This window comes from Urocampus carinirostris, chromosome 12, assembly GCF_059441175.1.
Source record: "Urocampus carinirostris isolate Australia breed hairy pipefish chromosome 12, RoL_Ucar_1.0, whole genome shotgun sequence".
In the NCBI taxonomy this organism is placed as follows: Eukaryota; Metazoa; Chordata; class Actinopteri; order Syngnathiformes; family Syngnathidae; genus Urocampus; species Urocampus carinirostris.
The window spans coordinates 4,286,242-4,312,030 of NC_142360.1; positions in this window are offsets into that span (position 1 = coordinate 4,286,242).

The following is a 25,789-nucleotide window of genomic DNA, read 5'->3' on the forward strand; positions in this document are numbered from 1 at the left end:
TAAAACTCGGACTATAAGATGCACCATGTTCATTTTTAAAGGGAAAAAAAATTGCACCTGACTATAAGCCACTTGGGCCCTCATTGAAACTTGTGATAATTACAAATAAAGATGGGACACAGAAAGAGTTTTAATAATTTACTGTACCTTAACCTCTTACATTCGCCGGTCCGCCGGTGGGCTGCCGGTGGGCTGCCGGACTTTTGATAAACAAATGCGGTTCTGTACAATGTCAGTTGTCACTGAAATATATCATGTCACATACATTTGGAAAGCTTAAACTCTTTGGATTCAGGGTATGACCATTTCAAAATATACTCATCAGAGAAACATCACGATCAGTCTGAAACAAGAAACCTGAAAACTCTAAAGCCAAGGGAACCCTCCACTACGTCCCCTGACCGTCTTCAACTTCTTTGAATGTTCGCAAAAATGGTTTTGTTACATCAAGGACATTCGAAAGAATCCAACCTTGTAAAATATTTACTCAAAAACACACCAAAATGCTGACAGATGAATAGGAATCCGCCTTAAACATTTCTGCTTCGTTGGACGTTGCTTCTTGTAATCTGTTTGTTTCGCCACATGATTTCCATTTACAGATAAACAGACTCATAAAATGATTCCCAATATGGTAGTTTGTGCTTCCCTTTCGATTGACACCTTATCCATGATGAGGGTTTGTTCATGCAAGCGAAAAGTTAAATTGCGTCTTAAACGTGCGTCTTCCTCGACACATATTCCACCTGTCTCTCTTATCTTCACTGCTAGCAGCCATTAGAAAAACTGCATGAATTAGCCGCATCGTTGCATAAGCCTCAGGGTTGTAAGCTTGAGAAAAGAGTCATGGCTTATAGTTTACTGTATTCTTTTTTTCTTTGCCACATTGTACTTAGGTAGCGCCTGTCCAACCTTTTTTTTTTTTACACTGAAAACTCGCATCGTCTTTTGGCAAAAACTAGCATTGCATTTCTGCCATGTGAAAAAAACAAATGTATATATGGTGGGTAATGCAGCTTGAATTATAAGTCAATGAGCTGTAGTACCTCTAATGGCCGTTAGGGGAGCTGTACTTAGGGGCCCGTCTTTCCCTATCTATTGAGGTTTACCTCCCTTACGGAACCTTCGTTCTTGGGAAATACTGCCCGACAACTCGTTGACTGTTAATCTTTCATGACAACATCGGATTTAAATGACTCCCGTCGCCAATGTCAAAACAGACACCTACACGCTTCTTTCAAAACTGTCTTTTTTTTTTACCCTCTCAAAAAATTCGGTCAAGCGCTGCTAAGTGAGTCCAAAGGTGACTTGGCAGCAGGTACAAGAGGATGCAGAGGCGTCCGGAGAGCTGCCTGATTGGAGTTGCGACCTTTTCCTGGAGACTTTGTTGCAGATTCTCTGCGTCAGCTGTCATTTCCTCGCGTGCAGCCTGGCAGTGGGAGGGAGGCCGTAACACCAGCCTCCTACCACTCTGCCCTCTTGTGTACCATCCGGCCCTCTGTTAATGTCGTACACCCCCACATCCAAACTCTCCCTAACGCCTAACACAAACAACCCACCAAGCGAGCCACCCACTCGGCCATCCGCACATTCAGACGCTTCCTCCGCGTTCCAAACAGGTAGCGCTGCTACAAATAGCAAAAGTGTGGGCATGGGGGAGAATATTGCCTATTGAGATGTTTTTTTTCTTCTTTTCTTAGAGTTGCAGGTAGCAAGGTATCAAAATCGCAGATGTCATTTATGTCGCTGGCTATGGAAGACCGATCCAGAAAATTGGAATATTTGTGTGCTCTGGTTCCGACTGGGTCATCAGCTGGCGAGCATCGGTCATTGATGTTTTGCTCCTTTAACCTGTAGGGATTTTTGTAGCCTTAATTTTGAAAATCGTTAGGATTGAAATGAATTATTATTTACTGCAATTAGTAAACGAATTTGCCCCTAGGTGTTGCTTGTGCTCCACCATAAAACTTTTTTCGTCGGAAAGATGCTAGAATATCCTACACTGATAAAAAAATAAAAATACATTATTACTTCAAGTTCTTTGAGTTCTGATATGAATTAATAATCCCAAGAAAATGAATTCAATGAACAAGGCTGATTGAAATAGCACAAACAATTTATTCACACAGACAATTAATAATCGAAAAAGGGGGAAGGGTGGACGCCGTAGATTATGAGAGTTTTCGACCGCTGAAAGTCTGGAAGTTGCTAGCACAAAAGAAAGTTTTAGCTATAATGCCAGTCGGTTTGGCGAGATTCCCTTGTACAGAAAAAAAAAAACGCTCATTCCCAAGAACCAGCAAACATGGAGTTAAATCTGAAGCCGCCTCCTTACTTGTCATTGTGGAAAGATTTTGTCTCGTGCCATATGGTCACAATATGTGGCCCATGTCCTGAACTAAAGGCCGCAGAGTCGATCAGGTACTCTTTTTATATGGACCAGGGACGCTTGATCAGGTCATGCCTCTTTGGGCGTGGTCTCAGATATATGAAACCACAAGCATCGGATGACAATGTTTGAAGTTGCTAAACTTGTTAGGAAGCCATAGAAGTGATACATTTGCGTAATGTTCTGTACTTGAGAATACCTACATAAGTACGTACGGTGAGAACATTATTTTATCAATACATAGCCTTGGATGTTTTAATTACATTCAAAACCTCATGTCATCAGATTTCATTATGGTAAATGGTGAATTGTTACGTTCGGTAACTGTCCAAAATTCCAAAGTTCTGAGTTACTTGGAAGTCAATTTTGTGCTGGACTTATTGGCTCTACAAAGAGTATTTTGCCATGTTTTTTTAATTTTGTTGCGTTATGTCATGAATTTTTTAATGTATTATTGCATTTATTTTGTCATTTTGCTGTTTTTTCAATCATTTATTTGGTCGTTTATTTTATTTATTTTTTGTGTTTTTTCTCATTTAATCTAGCGTTTATTTTCTCATTTATTTTTTCTCGGGTTTTGTCATTTATTTTCGTCATTTGTTCCGCCGTATCATTTATTTTGTCATTTTGTCATGTATTGCGTGCTGTACTTTGAAGAGTATTTTGCTGTGATTTTTTTTATTTTTTTGGATGTATTTTGTCATTTTTCTGTCATTTTGTTGTTTAATTAATCATTCATTTGGTCGTGTTTTTTATTTACTTTTCCGTGTATTTTGTCATTTAATCTAGCGTGTATTTTATCATTTATTATGTTATTTATTTTCGGAACTTATTTATGTTTCTTTTCTACATAGGACAGGATTGGTCCTCCACAGCTTCCGTAGGTGACAAACCGAAGCTGTTGGCGACATATTGTATGGTTCAACTTCGTTCACGCCCTCTTAACACCGTCGTGAGTCGTTCCTCCACTTCTCAGGTGTTGTTAACAAGTGATGAAAAACACGCAAACATTTTCTCTCTGCGGGGAAAAAAGACGCATTTGTTTTCATATTGCAGTTTTAACGCACACTCAATCTGTTCATATATCGCCATAATACTATTTACCCGTGTAAATGACCTTATTAGTCCTTGTATGTATTTGTTTTGGTTGAGTAAAACTATTTCGATATGTTTTAAGAAAAAACTAATTTAATAATGCTTCTGTTTGATGTCTGCTTAAAATAATTGCTTTGGGAAGTTGTGAGTGATGTGTGAATGGACTTGGATGGGTATGGGCAGGACCGGCCCAGGCCTTCATGGAACCTAAGCAAAATGAGATTTGTGACCCCTGATAATTGATCATTTGCATCCATACTAGAACTCATTCCATGTTCTACTCCAAGGGTGGGCAACTATTTGGAGTCGGAGGCCGCACGTGATATGTTATACTTCATTTGAAATCGATTTGTTTCATCAAATTGGTTTTGAAACAATTAGAGCAAAATAGTAGATTAGGTCCCTGTTTTAAGCACTTCATTTCTTATTTCGTTTTTAAGTATTACTGTAGTTTTTTTTTTTTTTTTTTTTTTAATATTTCTGAAGTCGGATTTTTATTGAAGTTCTGCCGTTTTTTGTAATAATTCTGAAGTCATTTATATGTAGTATTTCCATAGGAGTATTTTTTTAAGTATTTCTGTAGTACTTTTGTTGTATTTCGAAAGTAGATTTTTGTTGTAAATCTGTAGTCGATTCTTGTATTATAACAGTAGTTTTATGATGATAGTATTTATGTACTATCTCTGTTGTATTTTGTAGTATTTCCATAAAATAATGTTTTTGTATATCTGTAGTATTTCTGGTGTACTTTTGTATTTCAAAAGTAGATCTTTTGTAGTATATCTGTTGTATTTTCTTATTTTTTTTGTATTATTACAGTAGTTCTATGATGATAGTATTTTTGTAGTATTACTGTAGTATTATTTTTTTTAGTATTTTTGTACTATCTATGTTGAATGGTGTAGTATTTCCATAAAAGAATGTTTGCTGTATATCTGTATTATTTCTGTAGTACTTTTCTCGTATTTGGAAAGATTTTTTTTATAGTATATCTGTTTTCTCCGTATTTTTGTATTTTACAGTAGTTTTATGATGATAGTTTTTTGCAGTATTACTGTAATATTATTTGTTTTAGTATTTTTTTGTACTATTTCTATTGTATTTTGTAGTATATCCATATAAGAATGTTTGTTGTATATCTGTATAAGTATTTCTGTAGTACATTTGTAGTCCAGTGTTACCGTTGTTTTATTTTTGTAGTATTTTTGTGATATTTCCATAGGAGAATTTTTGTAGCATCGTTATAGGCGTAATTTTCAGTGTTTCTGTTGTAAATCCCTGGTAGTAGTATTTTTGTCGTAATATTTCTCCAGTAGTTCTTTATATTATAGTGTTATGTATTAGTATTTTTAGTATTTTAGTAGAAGTATAATTGATGTATTTCCAAAGCAGTATTTTTGGAGTATTTTTGTGGAATATTTGTAGTATTTCCATAGTAGTATTTTTGTCATATTTCTTTTGTATTTTTGTAATTGTCTTTTTTGTAGTATTTTTGGAGTAAATACAGTAGTACTGTAGCAGTATTTTGTAGCAGTTTTGCAGTTATTGCGTAGTATTTTGTTGTATTTCTGTAGAAGTATTTTGGAGTGGACACACAAAGTGACAATGGGCACCAAAAAGGTTAACTACTCTTGGGGGCCTCCTAGTGGTTGCGGGGCCCTAAGCAGCCGCTTATCTCGCTTATTATGCCTTGCTCTTGGTATGGGTGTTGAATGAATTTTGTCCTTGAGTGACATTGTAGCTCTGAAGGAGGGTGACAGGTAAAGGGGAATCCACGGGTGTTGGTAATTAGAAAGCTGCTTTGTTTGAGCCTGAGCCACAAAAGTTTGTTCTGCAGGCTCCAGTTTAAACTTTTACTTAATTTGCACTATAGGGGGACCGTGACGCCTGTTTAAACAGAAGAAAACTACATTTAAGCACCCTTAGGGAGCGCAGTGAGGTATGTCTTTTGGGTTATTTGTCTATTTGAAATATTGTATTTTTGACAAATAGGGGGCAGAACACAAGTTAGACGATGCATGGTCATCCTGGAAGGGGGATTACTTCAGGTTTTGAGTTTTTCCTTGCCCTCATGTGGGTTTTAGATCAGGGGATGGTGTCATAATAGTCTAGTGCAATAGTCTGTGCAGCCCCTTGAGACTCCTTGTGATTAAGTTACAAATAAACTTGACTTGAGTACTTTATATTTTAGTCAACATTACTGGCAGCGCACCTATTATAAATTTTCAGTAGTAATTGGATCACGGGCTGTAGCTGGCCCGCGGGCCTGGACTTTGGACCCGCCTGCTTCAATATTTCCCCGCGGCTGCTGACTAAGGTGATAATACTTGTTTGCCATTCCAACTGATGGTGTCACAGGAGTTCACCGGCAGGGCGGGACTCAACTTGTGCGTAGAAAGACAAACACCGTGCCAACGAGATGAGATTCCAGATAGGAGTGTGGCGGTTTACGGTAAACGAGCAACCCCCACCTTGCAGAAATCACGCCGACGCATGCTTGTCTTGATTATCTTTAGCTTGCTGGCAAAGGGAGTTTGCTCTGAATTGTGGAGTTGCACGCTCCCCGCTCGGCTAATATCCCACCCGTGCGTCAAGCCTGGTTTTGACGTCATTAGAGCTTGCCACCTGAGACCCAAGCTGCCAGCTCGATGTCGAACAGACCAAATCCCGGGACGGGATTCTTGATTCTTTACGAAAAAAGCACAGCTAGGAACAAGCCGGGTGAAGTCGCGTTAATTTGTATTTACAACAAAATGAATCCTAGCCCACAGTTACAACATCCCCTGATCTGAAACTTACATGCGGGCAAGGAAAAACCCAAAAAAACCCTGCATGAGGAAAAAAACTCAAATCAAGTCGTGTATTTTCATAGCCCACAAAAAGTCTTAAAGGACTACACAAGCCACAAAAACAAGGAAAACTCAAAAACGGTACTGCATTGTATTCTGACAAGTAGGAAACTTGAGCGCCATCAGCTAGATGGTAGGGCGCCCGCTCCGAGACTGGGAGGTTGCTGGTTCAAGCCTCGGCCGAGTCATACCTAAGGCTTACAACATTGGTACTCATTGCCTCCCTGTTTGGCTGCGGCTGCATCGGCTCGCTACAGTTTAACTGTATGGGTCAGACGTATCGACATTTCGTTCTGTGTGCATGGTTACAAAGAATGACAATGAAATAAATTCTATTCTATTCTATCTTTTGTTCGTATTTGTCAGGATTGACTTTGAAGGCCACACCTGATATTAATTGACAGTGAAACAAGCTGACAACCTGTTTGTTATAGCGTTATATTTAGAGTCACGAAAAATCGTGATTCATAATCAATTAGGTAGACTATAGACATCATTGTGAAACGACAGGATGATGTAAAAATTTAGTCCCCCCACCTTTTTTTCAAAATTTTAATGGAATATTTTGGTGTTGCTGAATAAGATATTTGACCTAAAAAAATGCTGATTTAATTTCCCCCAATCTTCCTGTCTTGAGCCTTCACTTCAAAAATGCTGGTCTACTGGTGATCACAAGAGCCAAGAAAAAATCCGCAGGTTGGAGAGCAATCTGCATCCCGGCCCCGGTGCTGCGGAATGCTGTGCCTTCTGAGGTTGGATCTGGAACCTCAGTGGAACTGCTTAAATCCAGGCTTAAAACATTATATTCTCTAGTTTATGAATGCCCTAGATTTTACATTGACAGCGTCTGTGTATTGTTTGTTAATGCTACATCCATTGCAACCTGGTCATCCTGGAAGGGGGTTTACCTCATGCGCGGTCCCTTCTCAAAGTTTATTAATTTTCCTCATATTGAAGTTTTGAGTTTTTCCTTGCCCTCATGTAGGTGTTAGATCGGGGGATACGTGTCATAATGGGCTGTAGTTTGCAATAGTCTGTGGCCCTTTAAAACTCTTTATGATTAAGGGCTATACAAATAAACATGACTTGACTGTGCTGGAGAAGATGTGATCAGAGTGGTATTCGGCGTCACACCGTGGAATCCTGGGAGCAACAGCACTGGACAGAGAAAAATGGTATACACTGTACTACTTTACTCTTTATGTTAACTATTCTTAATACCTTATAATGTGTCTAAAACGCTACCGCCGTTATATCCAGTGATGAAATTTCCCTCGGAGAGCACAGAAGGGATTTTGCTCGCGATTGCATTGCAACATCTCACAATGTCCTCTGTGTTATTGATGACATTTTGCATGCGTGCATTGCTCGGGTTGAGAGGAGGCCAGACGTCTTCTGAATACCGCAACTGACAGATTACGTGCCGTGAGGCCCGTGAGGGGGATTGTTCCATTACTCCAAATAGAAAAGCCAATGCACCACATGGGAAAGGTCAGGGCGTCTGATATAGAGGCACCGTGTAACTATGTAAGGTCATCATAGTGAATGATAAAGAAGAAGGCGGCAGGCGTGCACGGCACTCTTTGAGCTAACGTTTGCTAGCTAGCGCGACACCCGGTGTCGTTTTTGTGACGTCGTTCACATTTTCAACTAAATGCGACTTGGATGCGATCTCCTGTGACTTTTAAACGCCTACTGTTTGAAAGCCACAAGTGTCCTGCTTGCGCAGAAGAGGACACGTGACGTCACACGCAATGCGTCTATTGTTTGTGGAAGTGCTCATGGATGCTAACTCCGTGCCGTGAGCTCTGAGAGGTGAATTGTTCCATTAATCCAAATAGAAAAGCCAATGCGCCACATGGGAAAGGTCATGGTGTCTGATATAGAGGCTCTGTGTAATTATGTAAGGTCATCATTTATAATAAAAAAGAAGGCTGTGTGCGTTCACAGAGCTCTGTGAGCCAACATTTGCCAGCTAGCGTTAGACTCTGGGTTGTAGTGAGTGTCATGGTGGCTCTGGAGGAGAGGTCAGTGGGGCGCAGATATTGTTTATAAATCATTCCTGATTCGGCAGAGCGAGTACTGGTTATTATAAAGTGATGCAAGAAACCTGGGAGTATTATTTTTCTACATTTTAAAATAAACGCAAACTATTTATGTAGCAAACATTCTGATGAACTTACATCCAGTTTTAGCCTTGTATCATATATTATATTTGATTCTGTTTCCTGTATCGATCCCTTAATAAAGCATTGTGTGACATGTTATGCATTTGGATCCCCTGCTTGTACGGGTCGTGACATATTCATTTGATGAAGTAATAGTATTAATAAATAACACATCAAAGCTTTAATAATAAAATAATAATAAACTGTAAACTATTTTTAAACAAATTATTATGTGCATTATTTTTTATTACATAAAATAATAGAACAAATATATAAAAATAAAAGCCTTGTTAACTAAATATCAATTGATTATCGTATAATCAATAAACACAAATTATTAACTTTAGGAATAAATTTAATAAAGGAATAAATACCTCAAAAATAACAATAAAATGGAAATTATTTTTTAAATACGTCAGACATTTTATTATTTTAAAAATATATTCACAAAGTTATGAAATAAATAATGAAAGTCTTAACACTATTAACATATTCGTTTCTATTTTAACAAATTATTACTTTTGTTTATTTGAATTATATACTCTCCTGTTCAAAATTGTTACAATACAGAGAAAAGACATCCTCTTTTTAAAAATTCAAATAAGTTGCAAAATAAATATAAAGTATAGTTGAGACTGTAGGTGAGAAATCATTTTTAATTGAACAAAAAAATTGAATCCTTCAAACGTTGCTTTCGTCAAAGAATGGACATTTCAAAGTGGCCCCAAACTTTCGAAAGGGTACTATATTTTTCCCGCATTCCTTATATTTGAAGCACATTGCATGCGTGTGATGCCATTATTAAATAACATTACAACGGCCTCGCACCAAAATCAACTGAAGAACGCATGAAAGTTCCTCCCTGAGCATGAACGCTCCGACGTTGTGACTCATTTAGTCGTGCTTTGGTCCGCCCCTACGTAGTAAATATTTAACCACCTCATCACCAGCTTTCTGTTTACACTCCGAGTTTTTTTTGGAAGCGTCAACGGATGTTCCCCCAGCGTGCTTTCATATTTCCACTAGTGAAGAGTGCATGGACCTCTCGTTCCAGTGCAATAATAACAAGAAGGGAAAGGGATGACGTGGCATATTACGGCTATTTCGGGAAAAAAGAACTGGCCTTCCTGGCGAGGGAGTGACCTTCTCGGCCAGAAAAGAAAGAACCCCTCATTAGACGAAAAAGTGACAAAAGTTATAAAACAGAGAAGGAGGGCCGGCCGAGATGGAATTAGCCTGCAGCTTGGCGTACCCAGAAGGAGGATTAGTTTGTATCTAACTGTGTGTTTTCAATTGCGTGGGAGGAGGGGGAGGAACGAGGGCGATTTGGCAATCCCTCTAAATTTGCTTCTTGCACCAACAAAGGAAATGCCTGCATCTGTGTTTCATCACAATTTACTCACAGAGTAGGGAGAAGTTCAAACTTTTACATGTACTTTCATGTGTCATATTTTGTACACAATACCTGTTCCGCTATTATACTCAACTGTGGTGCCTTAATAGCCAGTGACGGAAATGAAGGCCATAATAAATAACGTAACGGCGTTATAATTTTTCAATATCAGGGTAATCTGACAAAAGAATTCCGCCGTTACCGTTACTGACAGTCAAAAACGGTACGTTACTTTGAATAAATTGAGACGGGCCGTTATGTTTTACTTTCGTGTCACTCACAAGTAAACCATAACATATAACTGTAAACATTAGGGGACACACTGCGCAATCTGTGGAGAATGTGGCGTTTTGGGTACTGTAATTCCTATGCCAATAAGCACATAACATTACATAAAGAGAGTGATAGTCACTTTATATTATTTAACTGTTGTGAACAAAATTTGTGAAGTGCAGTTGCCTATTTCTACTCGACCAGTTGTCCCAAGTTGTGGGAGTTGGATTTAATCTATTAAACTCACTTTATATTGTAAAACGGCAATTAAAGTTAATTATTTCAGATTTTAGAAAACAAAGTTAAAATTCTATCAATGTGCACAGTGGTAGCTCTACTTTCAGATGTCTCTACATGTTGTTTTTGCTGTTGTTGTCATTTATTTATTCTGAATATGCATCACAAGCAGTGCAAGGCTTCCTGATCATTGACAAAAAATTTCGGGAGTTGTACCTGGCAACCCTTCTACCTGGCAACTTATGCGTGAATCCCGCCATGCTGTTCATGTCCCCTTTCTGGCATGCTCTTCGTGTCCCCTTCCTGCTCTGTAAACAGTCTACTGTATAGTACTGCTACAAAGATCTATTGTTCTAAATGGACCCAACAAAAGACATGCAGAAAAGTGGACAAGGAGAAAAGAAGAGTACAAGACTTTTTCTGGCCATCGAAACAGATAACAGAGAGGTACAATTAAAAAAAGAAATAAATAAGAGTTAAAACTACGGTAAGAGCAAAGCTCGCATTTAGTTAGAAAACCTTAAAAAAACGTAATTCATAGAATATAAATATTAAGAAATCATACCTACAATTAATTGAATCATTCAGAAATGGTTACTGTATGAAGAAGCATTTAGTTGTAATCTACCCCATTTCTGGTCTGTAAGACGAATCGGATTCTTTTTCCATAATTCCATTAAGTCTCGGAAGTTGTGGAAAGAAAGTGTTGACCCCCCCAAAAAATCTGTGGTGTAGGGCTATCGCTCATTATGATGTCTGCCTCGCGCATTTCCGACGGTTGTCAGTATCAGTCGTCATTGGATCAGTTTCTCTTTACTTACAGTTTTTTCAGGTTACAAAGCTACTCCCAGAACAAATTAAATTTGCGAGTAGTGGTACCACTGTAAATGTTTACATGCTAAAAATGTCTTTTGTCTGATCTAATTCTATTTTTTATATGTGTACAAATGCCTTTGTTAAAATTAAAACACCAAAATGGATTTTCTAAAGTTTTTGATCAGAAAAAGTTGGATGGAAGACCATAATTCAAAGGGCCATGTCTTCAAAATAGCTCATCAAAAAGTTTTGACTATGGTATCCTTTTGAAGCTCATTTCTGGCTGTTGCCGCTATCGGTGCGTGAGTGTGTGTGTGAATAGGTAAGTGTGAAGCACATTGTAAAGCGCTATCAGAGGTCTTTAATGAGTTGAAAAGCCCTATTGAAATGCAGTCCATTTACATTTTACCAAAACCCCATATATTCGCCTCATTTTGGCTTATTTTGGTAGATCAGGCCACATAATACACACTTTGGCTTTAAAGTAATTAAAAATTGTACTTTTAATTTGTTTGTTTTTTCCTGCCAACGTGGTAGTTTTTTTGCAGTGAACGATGAGCACACATCCATCCATTACTGCGCCGCTTATTCTTAGTAGGGTCGCAGGGCTGCTGGAGCCCATTACAGCTATCTTCCGCCAGTGGGCAGGGGACACCCTAAATTGGTTGCCAGCCAATCATAGGGCACATAGAGACAGAAAACCATTCACTCACTAATTCCCAACTAGGGACAATTTGGACCGGCCAATTAACCTGACATACATGTTTTTGGAATGTGGGAGGGAACCGGAGTGCCTGGAGGAAACCCATGCAAGCACGGGGAGAACATGCAAACTCCACACGCGAAGGCTACAGTAGCTGGACATAAACCCTGAACCCCTGTACCGTGGGGCCGTGGGGCCACCCGATGAGCACACAGTGAAATATAAATGTTGACCGTATTGGCAGAAAATATTGCTTATTTCAATTTCATTTTTTATTTTGTTTTTGTAAAAAATTGATTCAAAACTCCAATGAGAAAGCATCGACAGTTCCAACACACCCTGAGGACTCAATTTCGCAGAGTATCTGCAAAAACTCAGAGGAGAGCAAAGGGCGGCATGCGAGGCGTGTAGTAACACAGCAAGGCGTCGTCACTGTGAGAGCGCGAGATGTTCTGTTACGGCTCCGTCTCAGCCTATCACGTTTCCGACATGACTACTTTATAGTTCGTGAACCGCTTCTCTTGTCATTCGTGTGTCACTGTTTGCGTGATTCATTGTGGGATTACTCACATTCTGTACTTTAGTGAATGTAAACAGGCTAACGTGGATACAATGTACAGTCAAACCTTGTTATAACGTGGTTGACTTTTCACAGTTTTGCTCCTTCACTCATTGTGTTCTGCATTCTGATTGGCTAAACAGTCCCTCCACTTCTCTACCTATGCATCAATAACGTTGTGCTTTACAGAGATCCCTTGGTTTTTACGGTTAACGGGGACCAGGACCACATGCAAAAGTGAAAATCAGCAAAGTAGTGTCACACCTTCATAAAAGCCCCCAAAGGGTGAAACTTACCCTCAGATGACATAATTACCGACTCAGAGTATACGACTATAACAAAATAACAACTATAGATCAACAAATAACAATACATGGTGGGCTAATGGTTCACGGGCAAAATCAAGCATTCCCTTTCAGGCCCGCCAGAATGGCAGCCTTCCTGAGAAATGGGCCTTCTGATGGTCCCCGCTTGCAACAATTCAGGATTGGGGATAATGGATCACGGTCGCATGAAAAGCTGAAAACTACAGAAAAATATGTTACCAAGCCCGACAAAAATGCACCCTGCCGCCCCTGCTCGCAGCAGTATGCAACCAGGGAATAATGGATCGCGGAACAATTTTAACCTGCGATTCACTGCAACAAAGTGCACAAAGGATTACAATAGTTCTAACAGAACAAAACATGAAAGAGCAGGATGTATTAGAATACTAACTACTCCCAACTTAACACAACAATAGTGTAAAGGATTCATATGAATATATTCAAAAAGGTGATTTGACTTTCATCCTGTGCTCCTTTCTGACCCCAAAAATGTATGTAAATTCCTTAAAAGCAAGCCATGACTCATTTCAAAGCTTACTCCACTGTGATGAGCCGTCATTTAGTAATAATGACGCACGATCAAAGTATACATGATGAAATGTGTGATTCAGTCGGTTTACGGAAATCTCAGTCCGAACATTACCGGGTGGGTGGTGGTGGGGCACACGGTGAGGACGGGCCTAAGAATTTCACAATTAGGCTAAATGGCAAGTGACTCCAACAGAGCCAGGCCAAGGCATAAGCGAACTAAGCGGCTGTTTAGGGCCCTGCGACCACTAGGGGACCTCAAAGAGGGGTTAACTTTTTTGGTGCCAACTTTGCTCTCATTTATACTTTCGTGTGTCTACCAAGTACAACATCAAAAAACTTCAACAGAAAAACCACAAAAGCACTACAAAACTAAATATCAAATATATTGCGTAAAAACAGGGACCTCATATTTTATTTTGCTTTCATTCAGAAAAGAAAAAATAGTATAGAAATACTACAAAAATACTATGATACAAAACGCTACAGAAACATCATCCCAGAATTATTACAGAAACACAATTACATTAATAATACAAAAATACTGAAGAAATACGACATAAAAAAATACTATTACTACTAAAATATAATGGCAGCTCCGTGACGGGTGGACGGACGGTACATCTGAGCAGATAAGTCGATGGCCGGGGCGGGAGAGTAGGTCGCAAAATGTGGAACGGAAACAGGTCAAAAACGGAAGGCAGGCATGAATCAGGCAAGAGGAGTCGTGGGTACCTTGTAGTCTGGAGAAACACTCAGGGATACAAAGAGTATACCCGGACGTCCATCTTTGGACGCAGACCGCTTAAGTGGAGAACGTCAGCCAATCAGGAAGTGCGCTCCAGCGCGCCAAACGATTGCCCCGGGTGACTTCACTTAGGCAATCACGACACAACTAGAGCGATACTACACAAATGCTATGATTGAAATACGACAAAAATACTCCAAAAATAAAACTACAGTAATACTTTACTAAATAGATACTATAGATGTACATCAACAATTCTACTATGGAAATACTACAAAAAACACCAAAATAATTAAAGTACTGTAATACTGCAAAAATACTACAGACATACAACAAAAAATCTTCTATCGTAGCACAACAAAAATATTACAGAAATAAATTTACAATTAAATGTCAAAAGTTTGCATGGACTTGCCCCCTCTTTATTTCTGATTCAAACCCTCCCTATGTCACTGCATGGAGCCTCCCCTCGGAAAATGCCAGTCTACTTATGTTTCCAAGGGCCAAGAAGAAGTCTGCTGGCTCGAGAGCGTTCTCCATCCGGGCCCCGGTGGTGAGGAATGCTTTGCCTCCGGAGATAAGAACTGCAACATCAGTTTTCAAATCTAGACTTAAGACCCACTAAGACTCAATACCTTATGATTGATGCCCACTTCAAAGTTTGTATTGTCCTGTCTTTTTCAGACTGCCTGGCTAATGGTGATATAATAATAATAATAATAATAATAATAATAATAATAATAATTTCCTTAGTATTGTCATTCTGTGTAACAATGTACACAGAACGAAATGTCGATACACCTGACCCGTTGTAGCGAGCCGATGCAGCCGCAGCCAACAGAGGGCGCCGCCATTTTACCAATGTTATAAGTCTTTGGTATGACTCGGCCGAGGTGCGAACCAGCGACCTCCCAGTCTCAAAGCGGGCGCCTTACCATCTAGGCTATATGAAGGAGAAGGATGATTCGAAATGAGTCAGCGGACCAGCATCTGGACCTAAAGCATGTCAACGCCTGTATCGACTAGCCGGCAGAGACGGGGAGCTGTGTCGTTGCTGTCATAGACTTTTTGGACTATTTTATAGGCTTGAGGTTTTGTTGCTGTCATGCATTTTCTGTTCAAATTTCAACATATTACCTATGTTTTCTTTTATTGATGTTCACTATGTTTTGTGTATTGTTACCCAATGCTAAATCTATTGTACCCTGAAACTGGGATTACCACTTGTGAGGCCCCTTCTAAAGGTTTCTTATTTTCTCCGTGCTCAGGTTTTTTAGTTTTTCCTTGCCCGCATGTTGGTTTAAGATCAGGTGATGGTGTAACCCAGATCTGGGCACTCCGGTCCTGGAGGGCCATACGTCCTGCCAGATTTTGAAGTTTGCTCTTCTTTAACTCAGGTGATACAAATTATAACCTCGTTAGCAAGCTAGCAAGTGCTCGTTAACGATACTGGTGATTGGAATCACCTGTATTGGATCAGAGAAACCTCAAAAATCATGCAGAACATACGGCCCTCCAGGACCGGAGTGCCCAGGTCTGGACTGTAACCTGTGCATTCCTTCGAAATATTTTGTGATCAAGGGCTATACGAATAAGTGGGACTTGACTCCTTATGCGATATCTTGTGACTTCTATACGATCTCCTGTGTGAACGCGACAAATATCCCATTTGTGCAGAAAAGGAAACGTGACGTCATATGCAATGCGTCTATTGTTTGCGGAAGTACTCATGAATGCTAACGCCATCGCATATCTAGCAATTTGAAAGTTATTGCGCTTCCAAAGGCTTAACAGAGCTTTCCCTCCAAATACTAATTCAATCCAAAACCTCACTTTCCCTCCATTGAATGCTTTCTGTATTTTTGCTCGCCATGGTCTGTTGATTTTCACGCTACGCGGAAGAACAAGGAAACTGAAGCCGCAAGAGAATTGAAAATTATTCTTGTGATGGTTCGTAAGTGGAGGAAACTGAAAAATAAACTCCGATAAGTTTTATCTGTGTGTTTTACTTTGTAATCAATCCTTAATTAACCGCAACCAAACTCGGTTTTGCTCCTGCTGTAATTTAAGATATGCACAGTACAGGAACTGCCTTTTAACACGGTGTGTGCTACAGTCGAGTTTGATATGGATGCTACTTCCTTGCTTATTAGTTAGGCGGGGCTCTAAATTTTCAGGCTCATGTTTCAAGATCTATGTACATCCGCTCTGGAATATGTTTGGAAGGCTACCTTCCTGGTTTTACTCACAGCAGTTTAAAAAAATTAAGTAATTTGATTAATCATTTTTGACCTGTGTCCCATATCAATATCGATATACCACTTAAAAGTTGACTCCCCTTCACAATTACTTAAGAGTGTTGTGGCCTTTTTAGTCATTATTGTCCTAAATAATGTATTCAAAAGAAGGTGCGAGCAGAGTTCTTTTGTAAAAATGTCCAAAAATACTGCTAACAAGGATACCAACGTATTTACCTTCAGTGCAGACGGCGCTGGGCAAAGGAGAGTGTCCTGTCCTGCGTGCAGATCCGCCCATTCCTTTAGTTCATCAAATCAGATGGCTCTAGGTGCTTTGCTAGAGCTTCTGGGTTAAACAATTGTTTTGCTTTAAAGTTTGTTCTATGGCTTTCCATGATAAAATGTGTCATTGGTGAACCTAAATTGTTGACCCTCCATCAAAATGATTATTTCGTGATTTAAGGCCAAAACGGGGTATGCTGGTATGACACCCTGACTCTAAACTTTAGTTTAAAGTGTGTCCTATATATACAGGACCAAACCCTTAGATCTATGTTAATGACAATTGCATAAGACTAAATTTATCTCTGAGCCATGTATTCATTCGTGAAACATAGTTTGCCGACCTTTGCTCTATAGCTTTTCTTGGGTTTGTGGATCCCTTAACCATTAGGGTTGTAGATGCACCATTTCCTGTGGTGTGTCTTGGGCAAGTACAGCCTGGTGGCATCCATACACCAACAAATGCTTACACCCGGTCTCGAACTAGCGACCTTTTGCAAGTCAGGCAAATGTGCTAAACACTGCACTTTATGAGTCAAAACTGTAAAAATTGGAGAGAAACGTCTGGCAATTGAATGAGTTAAAGGGAGAAAAGCGATGGTCCAGTGCACAAAACTGAAGTTATGGTAAGTTTTGGGTTTCAAAATATGAATAAAAATGCACGGATAATGGATTGGCATAGTTCAGGGATAAAGGAGATTCTCTCAGACAATGATCTCTGAAATTTACCATGCAGAAAACTTGAGCCTGGCCTCGCAGCACAGACGAGCGATGACACATCGGCAGCCCGGCGGCGGCTCGTCTGAGAATGTGGCGCCTCGGACGTGTCACGGCGCCGGGTACAAAAAAAGAACGTGTTACTTCAGACTCAACCGTAGTCGCACTTGAATGTAACCGCTAGGTCCGAACCCGTTTACTCCGACTCGAGTCACGACCGCGACATGCGATGGACCGAAAGCTAACAAGAACGGTGAAACACGACGGCTAACGCATTATGATTACAACGGTGAAGTCAAATGGACAGAGGGCCAAATAACAATTTTTGCTGCAAGAATGTTGCATTTTTTTAAAATGTTGTGAATAGTCTAGCGAACGTAATTGAACCTATTGATAACCATCCATTCATTGTCTTCCGCTTAGTCAGGTTGCAGACCTCCCTAACCCAAGCCACTTCATCAAGCTCATCCGATGGGATCCTGAAGTGTTCCCAGGCCAGCCTAGAGATGTAGTCTCTCCAATGTGTCCTGGGCTCCTGCTGGTGGGACATGCCCGGAACAGTTCCTGAGGGAGGCATACAGGTGCCATTCTTATCAGATGCCTAAGCCACCTCAGCCGGCTCCTCCTAACGTAAACGAGAGGTTTCTAAGTCCCTATCGAGCGACCAAGCTTCTTACTCTATCTCTAAGGGAGAGCCTGGCCTCCATGTGGAGGAAACCCATTCCAGACGCTTGTATCCAGGATCTTGTTCTCTCGGTCATAACCCACAGTTCATGACCATACATTGGAGATCAAAATTAAAGAAGAGTTTAAAAACAAATACATAGTTATGAGTAATGCCATCTTCACTGCTCAACAGTTTTAGGACATTGTAAAATGGATGAGGCATTTTTGTTTGCCAAAAATGCACCAACCAAATTCAGAAAACACTTTCAAGTGCCTCCCAGTGTATAGTGTAATCTAGCACTTGGTGCTAATTTCCTTGATTATTTGCAGTGACTGAAACTCATGACAAAAAGTTCCTGGACACCAGGGCAGACAAGTTGCCTGCCCCATTTTTCACTACTTGAAGCACAATAAGACGGCTGATCCCAGAAAAACCCATTGATGCAAAGTATTAAGGATTGATAATCAGAATATATAACAGAACAACACTGTAAAATTAAGTTTACTATGAATCTATTTATAACATTCATCGCATGTATATGGCATCGCTGTTTTCCATCTGCCATCAGTATGTACCTGTATTTACTCATCTTCATTCATGCAATGTTTGCGTTGCGTCATCTGCTAAAAGCCACACGAACTCCTCTTTCCACGATGCTTTTAATATACGTTTACGTTTTGTAGCGTCATAAATTTTGTTTGCTTCTTTTGAATCTTCTGGGGCTGAAGTTTTGGATTGATTCCTAACCCCTTATCAATTTTCTTGTGTTTTCTGTGCGTCTACTTTGGAAAATGGTATGCAAATGCGCGACCTTATAACGCTTGGGAAAGTCCGGAGCACGAGGTTATTCGATGCAGTCTTCTGATCGGCTGCGGAGTATGCAAATTGCCGAACGAACCGAAAATCCGAAATTTCCTAACTGAATGAAGATTTCGGAATCGGAATAAAGCAAACGTTTGATTTTGAAAAAAATCTTTTGGGTTTTTTTTTCCTTGAAAAGGTTATCACACACATACAGACATTTTGTAAGTTGTACGCCCGACGTAAAAGATGCACGACCCGGGCGTCCGGGCGGACATTATTTCAGACACTGTTATTTGTCAACCCCTGTTTAACTGGCATTCAAACTACCAGTTTCCCTGACTTTGCAAGATGGTAGGCTGTTCTAAAGTCACTAAAAGCTTCTGGCAGCAGGTTGTCCAGGAGAAAAGGAAAGGGATACCCTATCATCCAAGACAAGTTGATTCAAATCTGTGATTTCAAAATTTTTTAATCTTTACAAAACCACAAACTCATTCAAGTCTCCCAAGAAGACTAATCGTTCATGGAAGACAAACGCAAGAGAGGACAGGTCACTGTGGAGGATGTGAATGGGTAATAATTTCCACACTGCAGCTGGAATTGCCCACCAATTAAATGCTGAACATGGTAAGGATCTATCTCGCCATACAGTGCCTCGCCGTTTAAAAGCATTTGGACTGAAGGCCCACACTGCAGAGGCCAAACTTCTCATTTAAAAGAAAATAGCTGAGTAGCGAGTAGTGTGGACAGAGGAAAACTGGTCCAAAGTTCACTTCAGTGATGAAAGCACATTTGTTTTATTTGGGTCTGATAGGGAGAATTATGTTTGTGACACTAAGCCCAAAGTGTATAAATATTAAGTGAAAAGTGAAGTGTCATGGTTTGGGGCATGTTCTCTGCAGCAGAAGACGGGCAGCTACCGGGTCGAGTGAATGCAAATGTGTTTCAGAACGTTCTTCAACATCACATGGTTCCTTACTTGGGTTCATCACCCAATCAGCTTGCAGTCTTAATGCAGGACAATGCTCCATGTCGCAAAGCAAAACAGGTAAAGAAAGTTATATTTACTAGTATTGATGCTGTTACTTTTACGATAATTTGCACGATAAAACTGCCAAATGACTTAAAAGCTGTTTTAACCTGTGTTAAAGCCGCTTTAAATCTTTAACTCATCATAAAAACTTAAAAGCTCCTTTAACTTGAGCTAAAATAGCATTACATTTGAATTCACGTGGTAAAGTGACTAATGAGTGAAATCTTAAAGTTGCTTTAAGTCTATAGTAAAAGTATGAGTGAATTCTCTCACATGCTCGAGGTTTTCTTTAATCGTAGGCTGAAAATGGTGAAAGTAAGAAAAGGACTGTTTCTAATACCGTCCAAATGCCAACCAAACCACAAAAAAACATGAAAAAGAAAAGTTACATCTAAAAGTTGCTTTAAGACTATAGTAAAAGTATGAGTGAATTCTCTCACATGCTCGAGGTTTTCTTTAATTGTAGGCTGAAAATGGTTAAAGTAAGAAAAGGGACTGTTTCTAATACCGTTCAAATGCCAACACAAACCACAAAAAACATGAAAAAGGAAGAGTTAAATCTAAAAGTTGCTTTAAGTCTATAGTATAAGTATAGCAGAGTGAATTCTCTCACGTGCTTGAGTTTTTCTTTAATTTTAGGCTAAAAATAGTGAAAGCAAGAAAAGAACTGTTTCAAATACAAACCCCAACTCCAAAAAAACATGGAAAAAGAAGGGTTTGATTTTAAAGTTGCTTCAAGTCTATAGTAACAGTATAGTGGAGTGAATTCTCTCATGTGCTCAAGGTTTTCTTTAATCGTAGGCTGAAAATGGTGAAAATAAGAATAGTACTGTTTCAAATACAGTCCAAATGCAATGCAACTCCAAAAAAACATGGAAAAAAAGAGCACGTTAAAAAAGACATGTACGTGGACGCGCCACAGACTCGGTTTGACAGAGGCTGCAATGATGATTTCAGCCAGACGATGGTGTCAGCAAGTAGAATATTTTGAACGTATGGATATCACCTTTAAGGGCACTATTTGGTTAATCATTAAAGTTGCTTTACTCAAGAGTATTTTTCGACTTGCCAAAGTTGTCATGATTACTCATGCGAGGCACCTGTGCTCCTCTGGCGCCAACTGCCTCAGACTCTGATTGGCTTCCTGTCAATATTTAAACCCCCGCCCGTCACCTGTTGTCAGTCCGACTGCGAACCTCAGTTCCAATAGGCAAGCTTTTTGACCCTGACTCACCCCTGTTTCGGCTCCCGTCTGTTTCCCGTTTTCGACTTGTTTTCTGATCTCAACCACGTTTTTTGCTCTCCTGCCCCGGCTACTGACTTGTTTTTTCCGCTCCCGACACTGCCATCGCTCGCCACGGAAGTACCTCTTCCGTGTTCAGAGCAACCTGCTCCCCGCGACCAGCGATCACCGGATCGTGTGTGCAATCCTTTCCCTTCTTCCCAATAAAACTGAGAAAAACGTACGCAATTCGGTCCTGTCTCTGTTCTGGTCTTGACATACGTAAGGTCAAAGCTTTAGAGTAAGTATAACCCTTAAGTAGATCTAACCATTCGACTCTTGAGACTGGTGAAATCAAATTAAATAAAAAATTAAATCTTAACGAGAAACGATTCCACTTTCCAGCGCTATGTCAGAAAATTGGCAGGTGAAATTCATTGTTCTGGAATTTCGAATGGCGCTTGTCGGTCTTTCGTTAACAAATAGAAAATTAGGTTGACAAGCAAGGTGTAAATAGTGTGAATCGCTGTTTTAAGTTAAGGCGACTCTGCAAAGTAAGCTAGCATAGGGAATGTAGCCAGGTGAGACGGCGGATGAGGTGCGGTCGTCCTACCGGCCCTCACTTCGTTGTTCCCCCGTTTTTTCCATCAGTGAGAATGGATCAGTATACGACAGTGGTCAGAAAGTAGTCGGTGGGCTGAGCGTGTAAGACATGTTTCATTTTTCTCCCGAGCGAAGGGAGAACGTCTCATCGGTGACTTTGATGGATAGGAATGTTGCCCACACGCCCACACATGTTGTTGAAGCGTGCACGGGTCCCACCAGATCTCATGTCCACTGTGAAATGTTTACAACACGCCCACGACGATAATGCTTTACTCCCTTCCCAGAAGTATGCCACATGGCGTCCACCGTGCAACGGATCATTGGTTTTTAGTCACTACTGACAAACACGAGGTTTTACTTTGTGTTCGGGATTAAACTGGGAGGTTTGCGGTATAAAACAGGGACTTGACTTTGCGATTAGGGTGTAACTGGGATTTTGAGTGTATTGTTTGTTCATGCTACATCCATTGCAACCTGGTATTTTTTATGTCAAATTATGCTTTAGTTATTTTAGATTTTATTTTTATTGTTTGCTAATGCAAGATCCATTGCAGCCTGGAAGGGGGATCATCTCATGTGTGGTCCCTTCCAAAGTATTTTCTGTCACGACCAGAACAGAATTAGGACCCAGATGCGTAACGTTAACCACAAGTTTATTGAGATATAGCTGAAGGCAGCGCCCGCGATCCGATGCTCGCTGGACGCGGGAAGCAAGCCGCTCACAGGATCGGAACGTGTTCCGAATGCGGAAGTGGATCTTCTGGAGCGGGGGATCGTAGTGTAGTAGACGGAAAACAGGTCGATAGCCGGGACAGGAGAGCAAAACGTGGTCGGGGTCAAAAAACGAGTCGATAGCCGGGACAGGAGATCAAAACATGGTCGGGGTTTAAAAAACGGGTCATAGCCGGAGACAAACGGGGAAATCAGGAACGGACGGATAGGACACGGGTGAAAAAGCGGGACAGCTGGGAGTCAGACTCAAAATGCTTGCCTTGTAGAAACAGAGGTTCGCTGACGGACTGACCACAGGTGAGTGAAAGGACGGAGCTTAAGTAGGACAGGGAACCAATCGGGAGGCCAGCAGTGGCTGGCGCCAAATGAGCGGGCTCGGGTGAAATTAATCAGTCATCATGACATTTTTATTTCCCTCAGGTTTTTGAGTTTTTTTAGATCAGAAGGATGGTGTCATAATAGTCTGTAGTTTGCAATAGTCTATGCAGCCCTTTCAGACTCTTTGTGATTAAGGGCATCACAAATAAAGATGACTTGACTTTACTTTGGGATAAAACTGGGATGTGACATGGCATTCGGGCTAAAAGTGGAATGTTACTCTATGTTCGGGATTAAACTAGGACATTACTTTGTGCTATGAGTGAAGGGATAAAACGTGGATGTTACTTTGCATTCGAGATAAAACTGGGAAGTTACTTTGCGTTTGTTATGGAGGGATAAAACTATGACATTACTTGGCATTTAGGGTGGAAGTGCCACATTACTTTATGTTCAGGATAAAATTGGGACGTTACTTTGTGTTCTGGATAAAGGAACTGCACATTTGGTCGGTTAATTTTCATTTCCACCAACACGCCAGGTTTGTTTTTGTTTGTTTCTGGTTACTTTGCTCCTTCCATTTACAATTTACAGTTATGGTCTTTGTTTCTGGTTAAGATTGTATCAGTTTTTTTTTGTTTGTTTGGACATTTCATTATTTTGTGAACTTGTCTTTGTTTGTGACTTTGAACCTCCTTTTGTCAGTAAATGCAATGCCCCTATTGAGCACAGCTGCCTCCAGATCCTGCTTCCCCCACATGGGTCCATCACCCCCAAAACCAGTTACTTCGCGTTCCTGGAACGTTATTTTGCATTCTGTATAAACTGAAACAATTTCAGCAAAGTGTTACACATTTTCAGTTTTCGTTGCACCCTTACAAACTACTATTCCATCCAAGATAAGGTTTACGTAACTTGAACCTGCAGTATAAACCCAGCCCACTCTCATCACCGAAATTTAAAGTCCCAGGAAAGGAGGTCAAGTCGTTTCGCGTGTCCTCAAAGAATACAACTTCCGAAAGGTGCAGGGTGGGGGTAGGCGGGGTAAGCATTTCCTCTTTTGTCGTACCGAGTCAGCTAAGCAACAGCTTACAGTTGCACGTGGAGTCTTTGGGAGATAACACCTGAGCTGTGTTTTGTTTTGCACACTGCGAGATCATTCCCCGAGGGAGGGGGTGGGTTGAAGAGGGGGTTCTTCAACATCTCTTCCCTGCTATGCTTGTGATCAGACATTCTGTGCGGCGTCGGGGACACTTTGTACAGCTCTCTTCTTACTCAGCGTTAGGGGAACCGCGTTGTGATTTTATCATTAAAACTCAAGGTCATTTCCGTCCGTTCAATGATCAGGAGCAATGACTACAAGTCTATCGGATTACATTCATTTTGGGACGCACTAATCTTGAGAATTTGTGACGTAATGGTTGAGTGAGATAATGGATTGAAAGTAAACAGTATGTTCAGTACAGCAGTGGTCCACAACCTTTTCTGTACAGGTTTAATGTATGACTATAATTCCACAACGCATGAAAATAACATTAGTGACAATAATAATGAGAATAATTTTCAATAATAACAATAATAATAATATTAAGCCCCAATCCACTGTGCAATCACTAGATCACTGGGGACTTATAAAAAAAGGCATTAGATTTTATCTCATAATCACACTGTTTTTACTCACGGTACCATAATGTTGTTTTGGCTAAACTATTTCCCATAACGGTCCATTGCAATGTTGCACAACATGGCACCAAGTAAAGAATATTGTGTTGATAAAATAAAGTTGAATCCCTTTTCCTTTGTCATATATAATGCTAGTGGCATTAATGGTTAGCGCTCTCACTCTCCGATCCGGGTTTGATTCCTTTTGCAATTATTGCTAAGCAACTGATGTCAGCAAACTTTATTGGTTTGTGTTTTGTTACACAATGCTACATCAATTGCTGCTTGCTCATCCTGGAAGCTATTTCAGGTTAACTTGGACGTTTTGGGGAGGCCAGGAACGGATTAAATAGTTTTCAGTCAATTCAGATTGGGAAATCTCGCTCATTATGCAAGCAATTCTAGATACAAGCAAGATCCAGAATTGTGTTGATCTTGCACGTAGAGGGATCACTTTATATGTAGTTACAAAAAAAACTACATAACTTAAATAAAAGTGTGACGACTAAACCAGGGGTTTACATGAATAGCTAACAACCAGGTTCTTATAATAGCTCACCAGTGAAGGGTCCTTTGTAACCCTACTTTTTAGGATAGCAACATTGTAATAACTCAGTGAAAACAAAGTATTAACATGAATGTTTATTTTAGAATTGCATATCACACTGGTCACCCTTTGTGCTTATGAGTAACAAAATAGTAGCTTTATATTAGCTCTCCCTAAACTAAACCATTAACCATCTGTCACGACCAGCATACAGGGTAGACCCAATCGCGTAACGTTTTCTCACCATTTTATTGAAAGAGGAAGGGCAGCGCCTGCAATCCGATGCTCACTGGACGCGGGAAGCAAGTCGTTCTCGCACTCAGATTGCGATCCGAATACGGAAGTGGATCTTCCGTAGCGAGCGATGGCGGTGTCAGGGATGGAAAAAAACAGGTCGGTAGCCGGGACAGGGAGAGTTCCGTGTTCGGACCACAGACCGAGTGCGAGAGCAACTTGCTTCCCGCGTCCAGCGAACACCGGATCATGGGCGCGGCCCTTCCTCTTTCTTTCAATAAAACTTGTGGTAAACGTTACACAATTGGGTCCTGTTTCGGTTCTGGTCCTGACAGTATATTTTGGACAAACATATACTGGTAAAGTTTTCTTTTAGAATACATTATATTGAATTATAATATTTGAGTCCATTCAACTGATCAAAATACAAAAAAACGGGTTATAAATGACAACATGTTCAAAACATAGCTTATAACAAAGTAATAACTTGTTAAGTTATTTCACAAATGCATATCAAAACTGTCCCTTTGTGCTAATCAGTTACCAAAAGTAGATCGTGCATCAAAACAGTTGGTCAAATCAACCAAATTTCTATTATTTCAACTAATGTACACTTACGCTTCATTTAATTGAAATATTTTTAATCA